Source organism: Apteryx rowi, unplaced genomic scaffold, assembly GCF_003343035.1.
Source record: "Apteryx rowi isolate R43461 unplaced genomic scaffold, aptRow1 scaffold_134, whole genome shotgun sequence".
NCBI classification, from domain to species: Eukaryota; Metazoa; Chordata; class Aves; order Apterygiformes; family Apterygidae; genus Apteryx; species Apteryx rowi.
This window is the reverse complement of record NW_020447575.1, coordinates 28435-44815: the sequence shown is the minus strand read 5'-3', so window position 1 is coordinate 44815 and position 16381 is coordinate 28435.

The following is a 16381-nucleotide window of genomic DNA, read 5'->3' as shown; positions in this document are numbered from 1 at the left end:
AGATTAGCAGACACTGAGGTGGACTGAAAACTGGCTGAACTGCCAGGCTCAAAGGTTGTGATCAGCAGCACAAAGTCCAGCTGGAAAGCAGGTGTCAGTGATGAACCCCAGGGGTTGCTAGTGGGGCCAATACTGTTTACCACCTTCATTAACAATGGGACAGAGCAAGTTTGCAGTCGATACAAAACTGGAAGCAGTGGCTGATACAACAGATAATTGGGATGACCTTCTGAGGGACATCAACTAGCTGGAGAAATGGGCTGATGCAAATCTCAAGAAGTTCAACAGAGGAAAATTTGAAGTCCTGTGCCTGGAGAGGAATAACCCCATGCACCAGTACAGGTTGCAGGCCAACTGGCTGGAAAGCAGCTTTGCCAAAAAAGACTTGGGGGTCTTGGTGGACAACAAGGCGAAACCAAGCCAGCAAATCTGTCCTTGCAGCAAAGAAAGCCAGTGATATTCTGGGCTGCATTAGGAAGAGCATTGACAGCAGGTTGAGGGAGGTGATCCTTCCCTTCTATTCACCACTGGAGACACCACACCTGGAGCATTGTGCCCAGTTCTGGACTCCGCAGTACAAGAAAGGCATGGACATACTGCATGGAGTCCAGCAAAGGGCCAGAAAAATGATCAAGTGGTTGGAGCTTCTGTCCTATGAGAAGAGGTGGAGAGAACAGGAATTTTTAGCCTCAAGAAGAGAAGACTCAGGGGATCCTATCAGTGTGCATAAACACCTGATGGGAGGGCGTAAAAAGGACAGACCCAGAGTCTTCTCTGTGGTAGCCCGTGAAAGGACAAAAGGCAACAGGTGCAGAATGAAATACAAGTTTGTTGTTGTTGTTTTTTGGTTTTGTTTTTAAAAAAACACTGCAAAGGTGATTAAACACTGGATCTGGTTGCCCAGAGAGGTTGTGGAGTCTCCATTCTTTGAGATATTCAAAACCTGGCTGGACACAGCCTTGAGCAACCTGCTGTAATTGACCTTGCATTGATCAGGAAAGTTGAACTAGACAATGTCCAGGGGTCCCTTACAATCTCAGGATTTGAGGTTCTTTGAACACTTGAACTTCAGCCAAATTTCAGGACTTTTTGATGAGAACTAGAAATTCAAAATTTTTCCACTTAATGGCAAAATGAGATGTCTGAACAAATTCAAAATGATTCCAAGTTGAGGAGGTCATCAAAATTGACCCCTTTAACCACAGCTTCTCTTTGAAGATTTTGTAACAGGAAAGTGACTCACTGAATCCATTCCAAGCCTGCTCTGTCCTTTCCCAGGAATCATAGGAAGAACATCCCATAGTGCAGCATTTTTACCTGGAAAAAGGCATATTAGCTCACTGGGAACCCTTGGCCAGTGGGGGATAGTTTCCACAAGGAGGGACATGTCCCCACATTTACTGCTGCTCTTTTTCAGGCACATTATAAAAGCCCCATGCCACAGGATTCCTTCCATCTCACCTGGAAGACCAGTCCACAGGTTAAGACATCTCTCCATCATGGAACTTTTTGCCTTCTGTCCTAAAAATCACCATTTTAGCTTAGGCAGTTAAGATGCCTTAATCAGGCCTGTACTTTCTAGGCATTACAGCTCTCCAATCATGTCTAAAGTATTACTGCAGACACCTTCTTCATAACCTAGCCAAGCTCTACCTATTTAAATGTCTTTGTAAAAAACTGCCACACCAACCCTTGATTATGTTCTTGCTCTGCACTACATTCAACCTTCCAGCTGTTCTGGAAATGAGGTATCCAAAATGTCATGCCGCGTGTTGTAAGTGGTTGCACTAGAGCTGTGTACAGGGGATGCTCCTCCCTGCGCCATGGCACAACACCTTCATACATGAAGCCCCAAACTGGAACACACTCAGATTTGCTATCTGTTTAGCAGCTCCCTTAGCTGTTTTCAGTGTCACCAGCTGCTGCATTTTTGCTTCTTGCAAAGTACATGCACATTTTGGATGGAATATTATTTTATTTTTAAACATTCCCATTTTTGAAGGAAAGTGATTTGGAGCAGGGCATTTCCAGAATTCATGTCCACTTTACCCAGGTATACTGGTTAAAAAGCACTTTCCTATTTCATCACAACATCTCACTTCAACATATTAAAAGCAGAAAAAAAAAAAAATGCTTTGAAACATTTTAGAGTTCTGCTCAGCTTTCCCTTAGAACTTTAAGAGTGCCAAAGCAAAGCATTTGATTTAGCACCCAAAATGTGTTCCCTCCCAGAACTGAAGCTTTTCTCAACTTCTCTCAAAAACCCATGAATTGCTTTAAAAAAAGAGAAAAAATCACAGTTTAAGCACAGTGCTAGTTCTGTATTCAGCCTTCATTAATTACAGTGACTTGTATTTTTCAATTAAATGTCATCTCACTAGTGTCTGTGTTTTGTAATGATCTGGCTCCTCTTTAGTGAACGTACACTAGCTTTTCTACCCTATCCAGTGCTGTCAAATTGTCATTTGGAATACCACATCTAGTCTAGGGATACCCTGCTTCAAGGAAGACACACATCAATGGCAACTCTTCCAGTGGAGAACAGCAGGCATTTTTGGAGGTCTACAAAATATAACTATGAAGAAAGATCAAGATCTGGGTTTGCTCAGTCAAAGAGAAGAAAAGACAGGTGCAAGTCATGTTGACACATAAAAAGTCATTGAAAAGTGAAATTATTAAACATTCTGTATATCTGTGCTAGAGTGAATAAGAGTCTACAAGATTAAAATTGCAGTAAAAGAGATTTGATTTAAACATTAGGAAAAGCTTTGTTTTTGGAAGGATAGATGGAGAGTGAAGCTGATTACCTAAAGAAAGCACTGAGGATATACACCTGCACTGTGTAGGGCTGATCCAGCCTTGGAGCATGGTGGAATAGCAAATGATGTTGGAACATTGTAGTGACAATCTGAGCTCTCATAGGAGAGGAGAGTGGCTTTGTGTTAAACAGAAACCATTTTCACTTGCACAATCATTCCCACATATTCACAAAGCACCAAGATGCATGAGTCCAAGTGGTCTGTCCAGCATTCAGGCACCAAGACACATGAGGAAGTTTGGCAGTGACTGCAATGGCAAGGATGACAAGGATGCCAACTATCTAGTCCTCAACACACCTCCTGGGTTTTTCTTAGGTTAGCAACCACGTGCTGGTTTGTCATATACCTTTTACATCCTTTAAGAGCTGACAGCTATTATGACCTTCTGTTTATTTTCCACTCCTTTGGCTTATTAGTAATTTACTCACTGTCTTTTGTCTCCTTAGCAGGATGTCTTAAAGCTCCAATCCTGTTCTTTATTTTCCTGCCACCATCTCTTAATAACCTGAATTTATAGACTGTCCCTTGTTTTAGTCTTCCCCCCCAATCCTTACCCCCTTGACCTAGGTGTCCTGAGAACCTGGAAGAAGCTGTGCTGGTGCCATCAACCCATGACATTCCTATAGTTCTCCTTCTGCTGGTCCTTCTGGTCCTTCCATATCCTGATCTTACAATTCCATCTTCATTCATACCAAACTTGGCATATGTATTAGTTCTCTGCAACCCCTTCAGTTCCCTTCCATCCTTTTTAAGTTGTTTTAGTTACGTTACTTTTAATGCACCCTTTATTGTAGCTCCTCTCATTCTAACACAAGGAAAGCATGTTTTTAGTATCCCCCGGTTCCCTCAAAACAATCAGGGACATCCACAGTGAGGACATACAAGGCAAGTCAGTGTCAGGGATAGATTGGAAGGGTCCATCCCACAAAACTGGGGAACCATTTCCTCAGGTAGAGAGGAAATAAAAGGAACCATCTAAAAATCTCTCTCCCAAGATTAATATTTGTAACATGTCAGAGCCCAAAGGCACTTTCACACATTGTTGTTTCCTGTTTTAGAACACCAGAGCTAAAGAGCTAAACTGAGACTATCTTCCTCCAAAGAGGTTTGGCTGGAGCAAGTCTGTGAATACCAAACTAAAGGATGTCACCCTCACACAAATAGCTGGATGGGCATGCAGTGAACTGAAGCATAAAATCTTGCTCCTGAACAAGGCAGACAGTATGGATATAGAGCAGCACGTGCACACATGGCTCTGTGGCTAGCTATATCAACACATTCTCTGTAAAGAGACAAGTTTAAAGGTTGGGAGATACAGTTGGATTTGTGACATGTAAATAAACAGGGGGCAGCTTTTCTGCCTAAAAGGGAGATAAGCCCAGCACTAGAGCACATGCAAAGTGATCCACACCAAAGTGAATGGATCCTTGTGTTAAAGCTTTAACACACGGTGGGGAAAGCAGAGAGGAAGAACCATGGATTATTCTGCCTATATCCTAACATGATACTTTTCAGCTTGATCCTTGGAAACATCAGATAAACTATTTCTGTAGGATCTGGGAAAGGTACTTGGAGAAGCGAGTTTATTACCAGTGGTGATCAATTCACTGCACAGGAATCTATGTCACCACTGGAATGAACACATTTGAAGTGTCCACAAACAGAAAGAGGTTCAAAACTGCCACTCTAATGATGACATTTAAATTGCTGATTAGGTTGGGATTCAGGAAGCCAAAACTTCAATTCCAAATATAGCCTGAGGCCAGAGCATGTCTGAAGCACAGGGCTGACAGAACAGGTTCTCACAATACCTCGCTTACTAATGGGATTAAAGGGTTTTCATTAAATCAGTTGTAGTTATAAGGCTTTCACCTTGTTGCACTCGCATCTTGAAAAGGCAAGTGTTACTGCATGATTTGATACATCTGACTTAGAAAAGATTAGCAGCCAGTTTGAAGTCTTCCATTTAAAGTAGTCCAGTATCAAAAGCCTCACTTGAACCCTCAGAGTTTGGGGGAGAGGGTATTTTTTGAATTTGAGTATTTGGAAGTGAACACAGATCTTTCCTTCTGGCTTCTGATCAATTGACATGCTTTCCAAATGAAAGCTGCTTGTCTTCCAAGTTCTTACAGATCTGTCTATGAAGAAATTTGCTGTAGCTACCCCAAATTATACAAGCAGTGAAAATGTTAAGAGTTTCAAGACAACTCAGGTCACAAGCAGGAATCTGGCAACAAAACTAGTTAAAAGGAACCAATGTGAAACCCTCACTGATTAGTCAAATGCTACATTTCCTCCTTTTTCAGTGCACTACACTTTCCATTACATCTGAGAGATGATCTACTGTCTTTTTTTAGTCTACCACTGGCAAAAATAATTCTGGAATTTCACAATGAATTTGAGGATGAAACTCTTAGAAAGACACTGAACGTAAGATGAAGTACCATGGCTAGTGGTTAAAGCAGATAAGGGAATAGATGAGTCCAAACCTCAGAGCTCTGTCAGCTACTCAGTAGCATTTCAAATCTATCACTGTGTCTCCATTGTACCAGAAGGGAGAGAATTGTCTATGAACATTAAGAAGAAAGTCTCTCAGAGTGTTTTGGGTACCTCATTAGGCAAGCGTGGGGGGGGGGAATATATTAACATAAACATGCATAGCTCCCACAATATATTTCCTCATGTAAGAGGAGGAAGACCCTATTACATCTACATAGCATTAAGTTATGCCTGCCACAGAAAAGATGTTCAGCATGACAGCTACAGCCTGACTAAGCATCTCACACAGGTTGTTACTGAGCTACTAGCACTAACAGAATACGATACCTTTTACACTGTAGTCTCTGCCTATTGAAGCATTTGAGACACACATTAGAATGCAGCAAAATATACATGGAGAAGGCTTAATGTTATATTAGAAAGCATCAAGATCTCCTCAGGCAGTCATATCAGCAACTGTACATTATTACTATACATTTAAGAAAAAACAGTAAGTACCTTTTGTGACAATTCCCCATGGTCACAGCATTAGTTATGACTGCTAGCCAGAGACAACCTAGGTTTTATAAAGCTACCAGCAGTTGTAACCCCACCATCATCTTCCCTTGCCCCATCTTTGGGCAGTTAGAGTCCAGATTTTCTGGCACATAGGTGGCAGGGAGATAGTCTTCAGCCACTCAGGAGGAACACAAGTTTGGAAGTGTCAGCAGATGTTTTATTGAGCATCTTGAGTAATTTTCACAGTACATGGCTGTAACAATTAGCAGCACAGTACAAAAACTGATTATGGAAGCATTTTGAAAAAATCAGCCACTTACTATGTACTACAAGAGTACTTCACGCTAGAATTATGAGCTAGCAAACCAATTCAGTTGTTCTGTTTCATCAGCTCAGGATGGCAGGAAGCTTCCTGTGCCCTATTTCACCCCAGAAGATTGCTGTGTGAGGGGCTGCCAGATCAGGGATCCCTATGACTTCACTTGCCACAGCAGTAGATCAAGATGACCTTGAGAACAGCCACAGTCAATATTTGATACTGCAGATAGAAGTTCTCCAGGATATTCAGAGAGATCATTTTATAAAGGAGAGAGGACTGCCTCCTGTGAGCCCTGCAGAATTCTTTTCATCTCAACAAGACCCTCTCCCTCTCTTCGCCTTCACAGGGGAAAGGCTGCCAATATTAGCTCCATATTCATTGGGACAATGAACACCTGTATCTGCCATGAGAGCTGTGCTTTGGATGATATGTCATGCTCCAAGAGAGCTCACAAATAACCACTGGGAAAAGCAAGACTAGTCACTTCTATCACTTGTGCCATGCCTTTCCTTCTAATCAGGGCATTTCTGAAGCATCACTCCAAACACTTCAGTTCATACAGTCAGCACTTTCATCCAACCACTGCGGCCTTTTGGCTACTGCCCCACTTCTCCAGGAAGATAACCTTTGTCAAGGCATAGAGTGAAAAACTGAGCGAGTTACTAAAGGAAAGAACTAATGCAGAAAAACAGTCTGAAGATTCTTCTGCACGTACAACATCTTTTAGAAAGGCAACAGAGAGCAAGTCATTGACAGCAGAGGTGAGAGGGAAGGAAAGCATATTTCAGTGATGAGATTTATTAAGGCCTGTCTTTTCTTTAACTGCAGCTGTACACAAGATTGACATATCCTGTAAGCTACCTTTGATAAAGTCCCTAGTCTTGCTGCAGCAATGCAAGGAAGGCCATTTCATCCACAGTGCATTTACAGCTCTAGTTTATGGGATTTTCTACTTTCATATCCCAGCCTGGGTTACTAGCTCTCTCTCAGGCCACACTGTTTTACTAGCTTATAGTTTGTCAACTGCCTCCTGAAGTATCCACTTTCTAATAGCTCTTCCAAGACAACAAAGGAATAATAAAGCAGAGCAGGGTTCAGAACACAGATGACTCTTGAACCCTGACCCTGAATGGGAGACAAGCAAATATATTTGTGTTATACTAATCCTGTAGACTGACAAAGAGATGGGCTGGCATTGTAAATTCTGGATATGCCTCCAATACTAGCACCCTAGAGTATATCATAGCCAGAACAGTCTTGGCATTGTGGCAACTGTATGGTCCCTACCCAGTAAATGCAAGTTGAAAGTAGAAAGGAATGAATGAGAAACTGAAACTGGAAGTCCTGAAAGCCACTACCCATTCTTCTCAAATACCAACTTTGATTTAGAACAATATCATCTCTGAGGTCAAATGAAATATTCATGATCTGACTAATCATTGACAGTTCATGAAAACAGAGGGCTGGAAAGCCCCTCCTATCCCTCCTTATGAAGGCAAAGACAGCTCTACGTAGAATATATCTGAAGGTCTTTGTCTAATCAATTCTTAAAAATAAAAAGCGAAGATAATTCTATGGCCTTCCTGTGGCACCTATTCTAGTGCATTGTCTGCCCTTCCTTCATATTCTCATCCACACTGGGGATAAATTAGTCAACATCCTCCCTGAGTCTCCAGTAAATAAGCCCTCCTTTTATATTCCCATCTCTCTGACTTTTACTGTTTCCTCAGAGGGGCTGTCTTCATAATTCTCCTATTCTTTAGGGACCATTTGTCCAAAGCTATTCCCAAGACTGAGCAGAATACTCCAGCTAAAGTCTCCTTAGATGTACTCCCCGCCTTCCCTAAATACAAGCACTATTTTAACCCTTCCCTCAGCATCGTTTTGCCCCTTCCCCTTTTTTCCTTTGAAGATGGAATGAGATTCTTGCCATTTGCAGATCTTTTACCCAACAGGTCTTCCCTGGCACTGCTGCTGTGAGAGTTATCCTCCAATTTGTATTTATACACTTGATTTCCCCTTCCTAAGGGCAAATCTGTACACTTATCTTGAATTCCATCTGATACATTTTGGACTGCATCTCCACTTGATCAAAATCACTTTTAATTCCAAACCCATCATCCCAAGCCCTTGCAGTCAGTCCCAGCTAGCCAGAGTAGTGTTAGAGTCTAAAGCCAACATGAAAGGAATAGAGAAGGGTTGCACTTCAGTGGAATTAGTATCACTAGGCCTCAGGATAATCATACAGTGTCACAGCAACTAGTCACATGTGGCTTGAGCTGTGACAAGAAAGAATCACACTTGAATGCTAATGGCAACACATTTTGTTGCTATTATAGGAAGAATTTATGAATGTTATTATTACTTTGCTTTTAACCCTGAAATTAACTTTGTGAGAGAAACAATACTTGGAACCTGCAGGTTGAAGCAGCCACACAGTCAAAAGGTCACAAGAGATTGTAGGAGCTGTCTATGCACCCACACAGGCATCTCCTGCTGTGTCATATACTACCTACTCATGTAACAATGCAACTCATCTGCCTCCAAAAAAATAGACAGCAATAGTGTCTAGGATGCAGTATGAATCTCAGAAACAAACATCAGCATCTCTCCAAGAGTGACTACTCCAAAACTTTCCATAGAAGTCCTTCCCCACACCTCCCACTCACTTCATTCACAAGAAGTATGAGATCCATTTAATCTCCAACTCTCTTTCAGCAGCTCTGAGACACGCCTTGATCTCCACCATGTTTTTGGTAATTGTCTGATAATATACTCCATACCTTTACCCTAACAAAGGGAACCAAAAAGCAGACAGTTTAGACATGGCTGCACCTTGTCTTATGCATTAAGGAGTAACACAGAAGACATCTTTCAGCTCCTCCCATCTCATCAACTACAGAGGTAACACTGTCCTCCTGTTCTGCCTTTGACTTCTTCCAGCTCCAGATTAGCATCTGTAGCCTTTCCATTTTTTGATGCTTGTTATTTTAAGGGTACATTCTGAGATATTCTCCCAAGAAGTAGGATTGGAAGGGGGAGAAAAAGAGGGAGGTGGGAGAGGAAAAGAAGATTTAGTTCCCCTCAAGCACTTCATAAAATTATGTCCTGTCTTATAAGCAGGGGCCAATATTCAAAATATGCAAATAAGCTTCACACTGAGGCATTAGAAATTCCCCAGACAGAAATAAAAGGGTAGCATACCCTACAGGCATTTGATTTGTTATGGACTTAACTAAGCTTTAGAAGAAATATGTAATGATCAGAGCAGGTGAGACTTTGCTCTTTGGTCCTGACCAATGAACAGGTTGATGGCAGGAGAGACTGGACCCCTTCTTGCTTATGAATGATCAGGAAGGATCTCAGGCTGTCAGAGCAGATGAGGGGAGGAGGGTATCCGTAGAATGAAAATCCACTTTAAAGGATATAGAAGACTTTCTAAAATAGGGAGGAAGAGAGGGAGAGGCTGTAGACTCAGATAGGGGCAAAACCCCTGAGTACAGAAAGGGCAGGAAGAAAAAAAACCCACCAGATTTGTCATTTGATATTCTTACAGGTCAGATGAACATACTTTGTCTATGGAATCATCATGTCCTCTAAAAGTGTTCATTTTTAATCTTCTAAACACTTGTGAGTTTTGTTGTTGTTGTTTGTTTTTTAAACCATCAACTACAAGGTAATAGGAGAAATTCAAAGATTGTCAGAGCTTTGGCAATTCACAGACACAACGGTTCTGGAATTAAAGCCATCACTTCAAAGAATCCAGAAGCAAAACAACATTTGCCTCTGCTAGAGCTACATAAGCCACTACGGGAGCTAGTAACTCAGGCCTTCTAATGAAGGCAAGAATTGCAACAGGAGGCAGAAGAGCCTCAGCTCCTCGGAATGGCACTGATATTTTGAACATTGTTTGCCATCTCTTCAGGTCAACCCTTTGTAAAAATCCATCCTGAAATCAGTATTAAAGCAGACACTCTACCAGGGAAGGACTTTGGTTACTTAATTTACTTGATTCTACAGAATAAAAGTTTTTGTGATAATAGCCCATGCTGACTTGTAATAAGGAACTTGCAAAGTTAATCCTGGTTATAACCCTTTTCAAACTGCACAGCTTCAGTAGGAACACAAGAAGTTGGAGAGGTTTGTCAGTAAGTGATCTGCTGCTGAGTGATAGGACAGTGCAGAGTTTCTCTAAGAGGCACTTGGGTCCTGATGTGAAGCAGGGGCAGAACACAAAATGGCCCAGCTATTCTTTCTCCTTCTAGTCAGTTAGGACCACCAATCCACAAAAACAGGTAAAGCTCACCTGTTTACATATAAGCCTTTGCAGACTCTTCTTCAGGACGACAAACTACAGCAACAATGTTGGTACAATCACAAGTACCCGCTCCCATTTCCAGGTTAAGGAATGACTTGTCTAGTGGGTCCCTGCAAGATGATGCCAATGAGGAGATAGGAAAGGAGCAACACTGTGATCATTAAACTGACAAATTAATCATCCTCTTACCTCCTACATAAGCAAGAGTCTACAGTCATCCGTAAGTCAGCTTATACCGTTTCCAATTGCTAATACATTTACTAAAGTTCAGCTAGTTTAAATCTCCAACTAACTGAAAGGAGGTAGAGGTGTTAGTGTCAGATGTCTGGTACATGAAGTGAGCCTTCCTGAAGATCTAGAACTCAAATTTCAAAACGAAAAAAAGAGGTCTTTGCAGTCCCATGAAAAGGTTACTTGGGCATGATGTTGGAAAAGCCAGCATTCCTGTGTAAATATCTGAATGATGTGTCTATACAGTAGAATGGGGGATGGGGAGGAGGATAGATAAAAAAAATAAATCAGGATACCAACACTAGAATTTTTCAATTGGAAAGCTGATTCCAGATATTTCCCTACCCACCTGGACACTAAAGCTCCTCATATACAAAACTATTCACAGCTAATCTAAAGGAGAAAAGAATATGATCAGTTGTGGTCAAAGTGGAGGCTCCAGGTCACCAAAGGCAATCTGCTACTGTCTGGTTACCACCTGCTCCTTGCTCATGGTTTAGAGAAGAGTCAGCCCTTACTGTACAGAATGGGGCCCTCCCTACATATTTAGTCTAATGCAAGCTACCCAAAGCCTCTTTATTTTTCCACTTGCTATTCTACGTCAGTGCTTTAAGCACTGACAGAAGTTTTTACTGCTTAACAGTTCAGCTGCATGAATGCTCCATCAAGACAGCATTTGGGGATCAAGCAGCTGGAGCCATTTGTTACCTTTCTGAACAAGCCTCTGGTCTGCTTCAGTGCTATGGAAATCCACAGGTACCTGTGTCATATCTAAGCTCCTTACATTATTATCTGGGGCCCAACTTGCCGATTTTTTTTCTAGCTATTAAGAGATGGCAGGGAGTCAGTGTCCAATACAAGTCATTTTGCCTTCTCTACAAACACGTACCCTTCTCTTTCCTGAATAAGGGATTTGCTTACATTTCCTCTTTCTCAGCTATCCTATGCCCCACACAATCCTTCCAAGCTGTTTCATAGCACCACTTCCAGGCTTTGTTTATCATCTTAGAATGACAAACCTCTCTTTCCTCCTCAGTACTTCTGCTTAAACTATTTCCATTTTAGTCCTTGCAGGACAGGGCCCATATTCTGGTGTGGTATCATTTTAGCACTGAATGAGCTTGGCTGGTTTAGCTTTAATTCCCATGTCCCTCCAAAACAAGGCACTTAAGCTTCTGTATTCAGACAGCGTCCTTTGCAAGAGCGTGAAGTAGGCTTTCTCCCCACAAGTTACCACAAAAGTAGCTCTAAGAAAACTGGGGAGGTTAATCTATGCAAGTCTTAATGCCATTTAATTCTCAAAAGACATAACAGCTGCCTAAAGATCAGTATAAACCCACATCTGGTCTTCAGCAGTGGAAGCTCCAGAAAATTTAGACAATCCATCCTAAAAGGATGGGATAAGCACACAGCTACCTCTTCAGCTTTTGACAGTCTATGGCTTAAGGAGGTCCTGCACAGGCTTATCCACATCCATAGTCTGAGCTAGTACCCTAACCTTCAAGGCACAAGGCCTTTTGAAGCCACACCTTCACTAGAGAGAACAGTGTTGGTGCTTTCCATTTTCTTACTGCCTCCTGAGCAAGGAGCTTTTACCTCTCAGGAGGTCAGTGAGTTGTGGAGGATTTCACAGCATCTGGGACACAGGCTGATGCACTACAGTGAAAGTAAACCTAGGAGGAAAGAAGCAGAAGGAACTGAAGTGAATCCACATGGGCTATTAGCCCCATGTTAACACTTAAATAGCTCATTATTTCATCGTTTGCCAACATCTCAGATAAGCCCTAACCTTCTGCAGATAAGAGGAACTAAATCTGTGTGCGTGTGGTGGGGAGAAGCTGGAATTGTTTTAGCCATTTGAAATACTGATGTGAAAACAGTAAGGTCTGGATCAATACAAGTTCAAGGATAGTCTTAAAAAAAGAACCAATTTTAAAATCAGGAACTACCCTGGATTGTTTTTAACCCACGGAGCTCCGCAGAATTTCTGCATAGAACCTTCATACACTTCTGTGATATCACAAAGGTGAAATAAGAGTGCAGAACTTTTGCTTCCAGAGCTGTGCCACTTCCCCCGGGATGGGGGGAAGGCAGTGTTTCCACACATAGAGATCATAGGGGTTCTACCAAATACCCTCAGTTTCTATATGGGATTTCTTCATAGCCAGAGCAGTAGCCCTTATACAGGTTATGAGAGAGGAGCCTCAGACTAGATGAAGTTTACCAATCCATTAAGCACCTGTTGGGAGGCAGAATCCACTAAAACCAGAATGTTAACAATTAAGCACTAGTAGTGAGATGGAAACTGCAGCCTTGAAGCAATTCCCATCAGACTCCTCTGAATTTGATAGCTGTGACCTGGATAAGGGCATTTGAGAAACAGCCTACAGTGAGAAGGGATCCCAGCAGCAGCCTTTTGCAAGTCTGTCTAGTTTCTGGGTAGGCAGTCACTTACTCATCCACAAGAACTGGCCACTGTGACTGCTGCAAAAGGTTAGTGCCTGGTGTGGCCCAGCATTGGTGTAGAACTGGACCAACTTTGAGTCTATTCTTGGCAGGTTCCATACCCTCAGGTAGACTGGTTCCTGCAGGAGTTCCACTGCAGGATAGTCACTGTTGGCACAGTATCTACTAGTATTGTCTGGAAGTGATCAAAGTTATTCTGTTATATGGGGTACCGAGAGAACCAAATCAGTGACCATAGTGTCTCTGGTACAGGGCACATCAGGATGGCTTAGAGAAGCTCTTGGCATTCCTGTCTTCTTTTCTGTGGCCCAAAAGACCTCCAGCTATTTCTTGATGAAACGAGAGCTTTCATTAGAGGTCTCTCTCCCACTCCACCCTTACTGTCCAAGTTAATTTCTTTTTGCTATTTTAGCCTTATATTGCTTGTCCTATTCATTATTCCTTTCCCTTTTGACACCAGCTCAAAGCTGATCTCTCTCTTCTCTATTACTCTGTCTCTTAAGCCCTGTATATTCTTTCATCATTCCTGTTTTCTAGGCCTCCCCTCATCTTTGCTTTCCCCTTTATTCTCTCCCACCTGGTCCACATCTTCAGGTGCAATGTGCACAAATGGATGCTGCTTTAGCACAGTTATAATTAGCAATGGTAAGACAAGTGGATCACTTCACCTGCCCTCTGCATTTATCTTTGAAGTATGATGTTCATCGCATTGTCAGCAATGCTTTCTAAATCACACTTCATTTGTTTCACCAGATTCTTCTCTGGGAAGCCACCTCTTAACTAGGCAAGGGAGACCAGAACTACCCACATTAAATTACAAGCTGTAGAACTAGTTGTGAAGAGATGTTGCTCTAAACGTGCCTCAATAGTTTGAGGGGAAAAAACTACTACTACTTCTACTTATCAGTGATCTCCACACACAAAATATCATCCATTTCTTCCCTGCTCTGTACCTACTTATAAATAGTCATCTAGAAAGAACATCTAAGGATAGTGTCAACTTCTCACCTTTTTCCATAGAGATTGGCTACTGTAAGTAGTAGGAATTCCGATTTCCTGTACCTAACCAATCAGTTCCAGGGTGAGGGTATCATACAGGGCGACTGCAGAAGAAGGCAAGGTAAAGGCTTGTACAGTTGGTGGAAGAAAGTTCCCTATGGAGTAGCTACTCTATAGTACAGAAGTATTCCTAGTACAGAAGTATGAGGAAGTTAGTCTCATCTTTGCTAGCAAGTCCAGAACAAACTGCAAGACTTTCTTCCATGTTTCCTCAGACTATTCCCTGAGAATGCCTTCCAGCTAACCAGCTATAGATTTAGAAAGGAGCAGCAACTATCAAGCTAGTTCAACAGCCTCCTCTCTCAGGTGCAAGCAATGGGACCAGGACAATACTATTTTATTAGCTCAATTCTGTCATGAGAATAAGATGGCAACAGCTGCCTTCAACTCAAGGTTTTCTTCCCAGTTTCACAGACCAGTTCCAAGTGCCCTATTCAGCAAAATTTGGGTCTAGCCAATTCTGTAGCCAGCAATACACTGTAATAACAAAGCTAGTTCTTCCTACTTCTGGATATCCGCCCTTTTCTTGTGCTTTAAGCCATATAGTTTTGGCTATAATAATGCAAGATGCAGACTAAAAGCAGTAGACAAATGAAAGTTCCAAGTAGATCTTTCATCCAGAAAGCTGCTTGCATGGCAAACTAACTTCAGAGAGGGTTTCCACAAGTCCTTGCTCTTAAGTGAATTAAGAATAGTTTCCACAGAGGAGTTCCTCTCCCTTCTGTGCAACGCTGCTGCCTCTGCACCCATTCTGCCCCCTTCAGAAGGCAGTGGAGGGGAACATTAACCAATAGTCTTTATAAGGGTGGTTTAGAGATCTATAATCTTCAGAAGAAACTTGCAGAGAAAAGCTTTTATCAAGTCACCTGTACTCTCTATCCCCAGAAGGGCAGGATCATCCATCCGTAACACCTCTTCCGTACAAGTCTTCCAATAACTTGTTACCTGAAAATGCTATTCTGTGCAGCAGTCCCAGTGCTTTGGTTTCTCACAGTGCTGTCTGCCACCAGCTGATTCTCATATCCTGTGGTCTGCAGCTTCCTGCACAGGAGAAAGCAGAAATAAGCATTATAGAAGTGTCAACATGGCATGACTCCAGATGGAAATTCAAGCCACCTCATGAGCATCTATCCCTGCACGTCTAGTGAGATGGGCAGAGTACAAGGCAGAAGAGGACAGGATGTACTTTCATGATCATCTCACTAGAAAAGCTCAAGCCCCAGACTGAAGAAAATTTTCATTCTCATTTAAGTTTAGAAGTGCAGTTGCAAAAAAAAAAAAAAAAAAAAAAAAGTGATTCTGCTGCACTTTCACTCATCTGATTTATTTTTATTTTTTTTAAGAAATATCTGACAGGTGTAAGCCTCCTGGTTAGATGCACAGAGTCTGGGTTTAGTGGTGGCACGCCACTAGAGACTGCAAAAGAGAAGTGACCATCAGGTGTACACTGGTCTGTCACAGAAAGAGCAGTCAGCCCGTGTAAGTCATCATTTGAGAGCTGCCAAACTTCCTCTCCTCATAGTTCCCTTTATTCAGGAGAAGGAAGAACAGAATCACCTTTGGCTTCCCCCTTTCTCAAGAATCTGCTTTATACATCCATCCTTTCCCTCAGGGAACTTCCGTGTTTCCTATTACTGGCTAATAAGAAGCCAGGCCGCATTCCTATAATAGGCTTCAAGAGAGGGAATGTTAACTGCCTCCAGCTCTTCAGGACAGAAACTGCGTTCTATTAGAGAAGTTAGGCAACCTAGGGCTGGGAGTTTAACTAGCATCTTTAGCCAATAACCTATCAAGTCTGCCAAGTCTGGCACGTTAAAGAAATCTCTTGCTCATCGTTCCTGAAGTCTGCAGGCGCTGCCAATGCCCAGTAGCAAAGGGTGAGGTAATTTCAGGCCTACAACAGCTGGTTCTGATGATATTGTCTCACTTAATGACATCCTAGAGTAAGGGCTGGAAAATTGTCAGAAAAATGACAGAAAGCTTTTGCCAAAAACTCAAATTGTGTATGCAATAGTTGACAAGAGAATACTTCTGTGGCTCAGAAGGCAGAAGGGAAACAAGATCACACCAGAATAGCCAACGTCCCAGGGAGTGTACTTTGTACATTCTAGCTGAGTGCCTTAACTCTAAATGGCTGTTCTATCAGGTCCAGAGTTAAGTTATTAACACTAA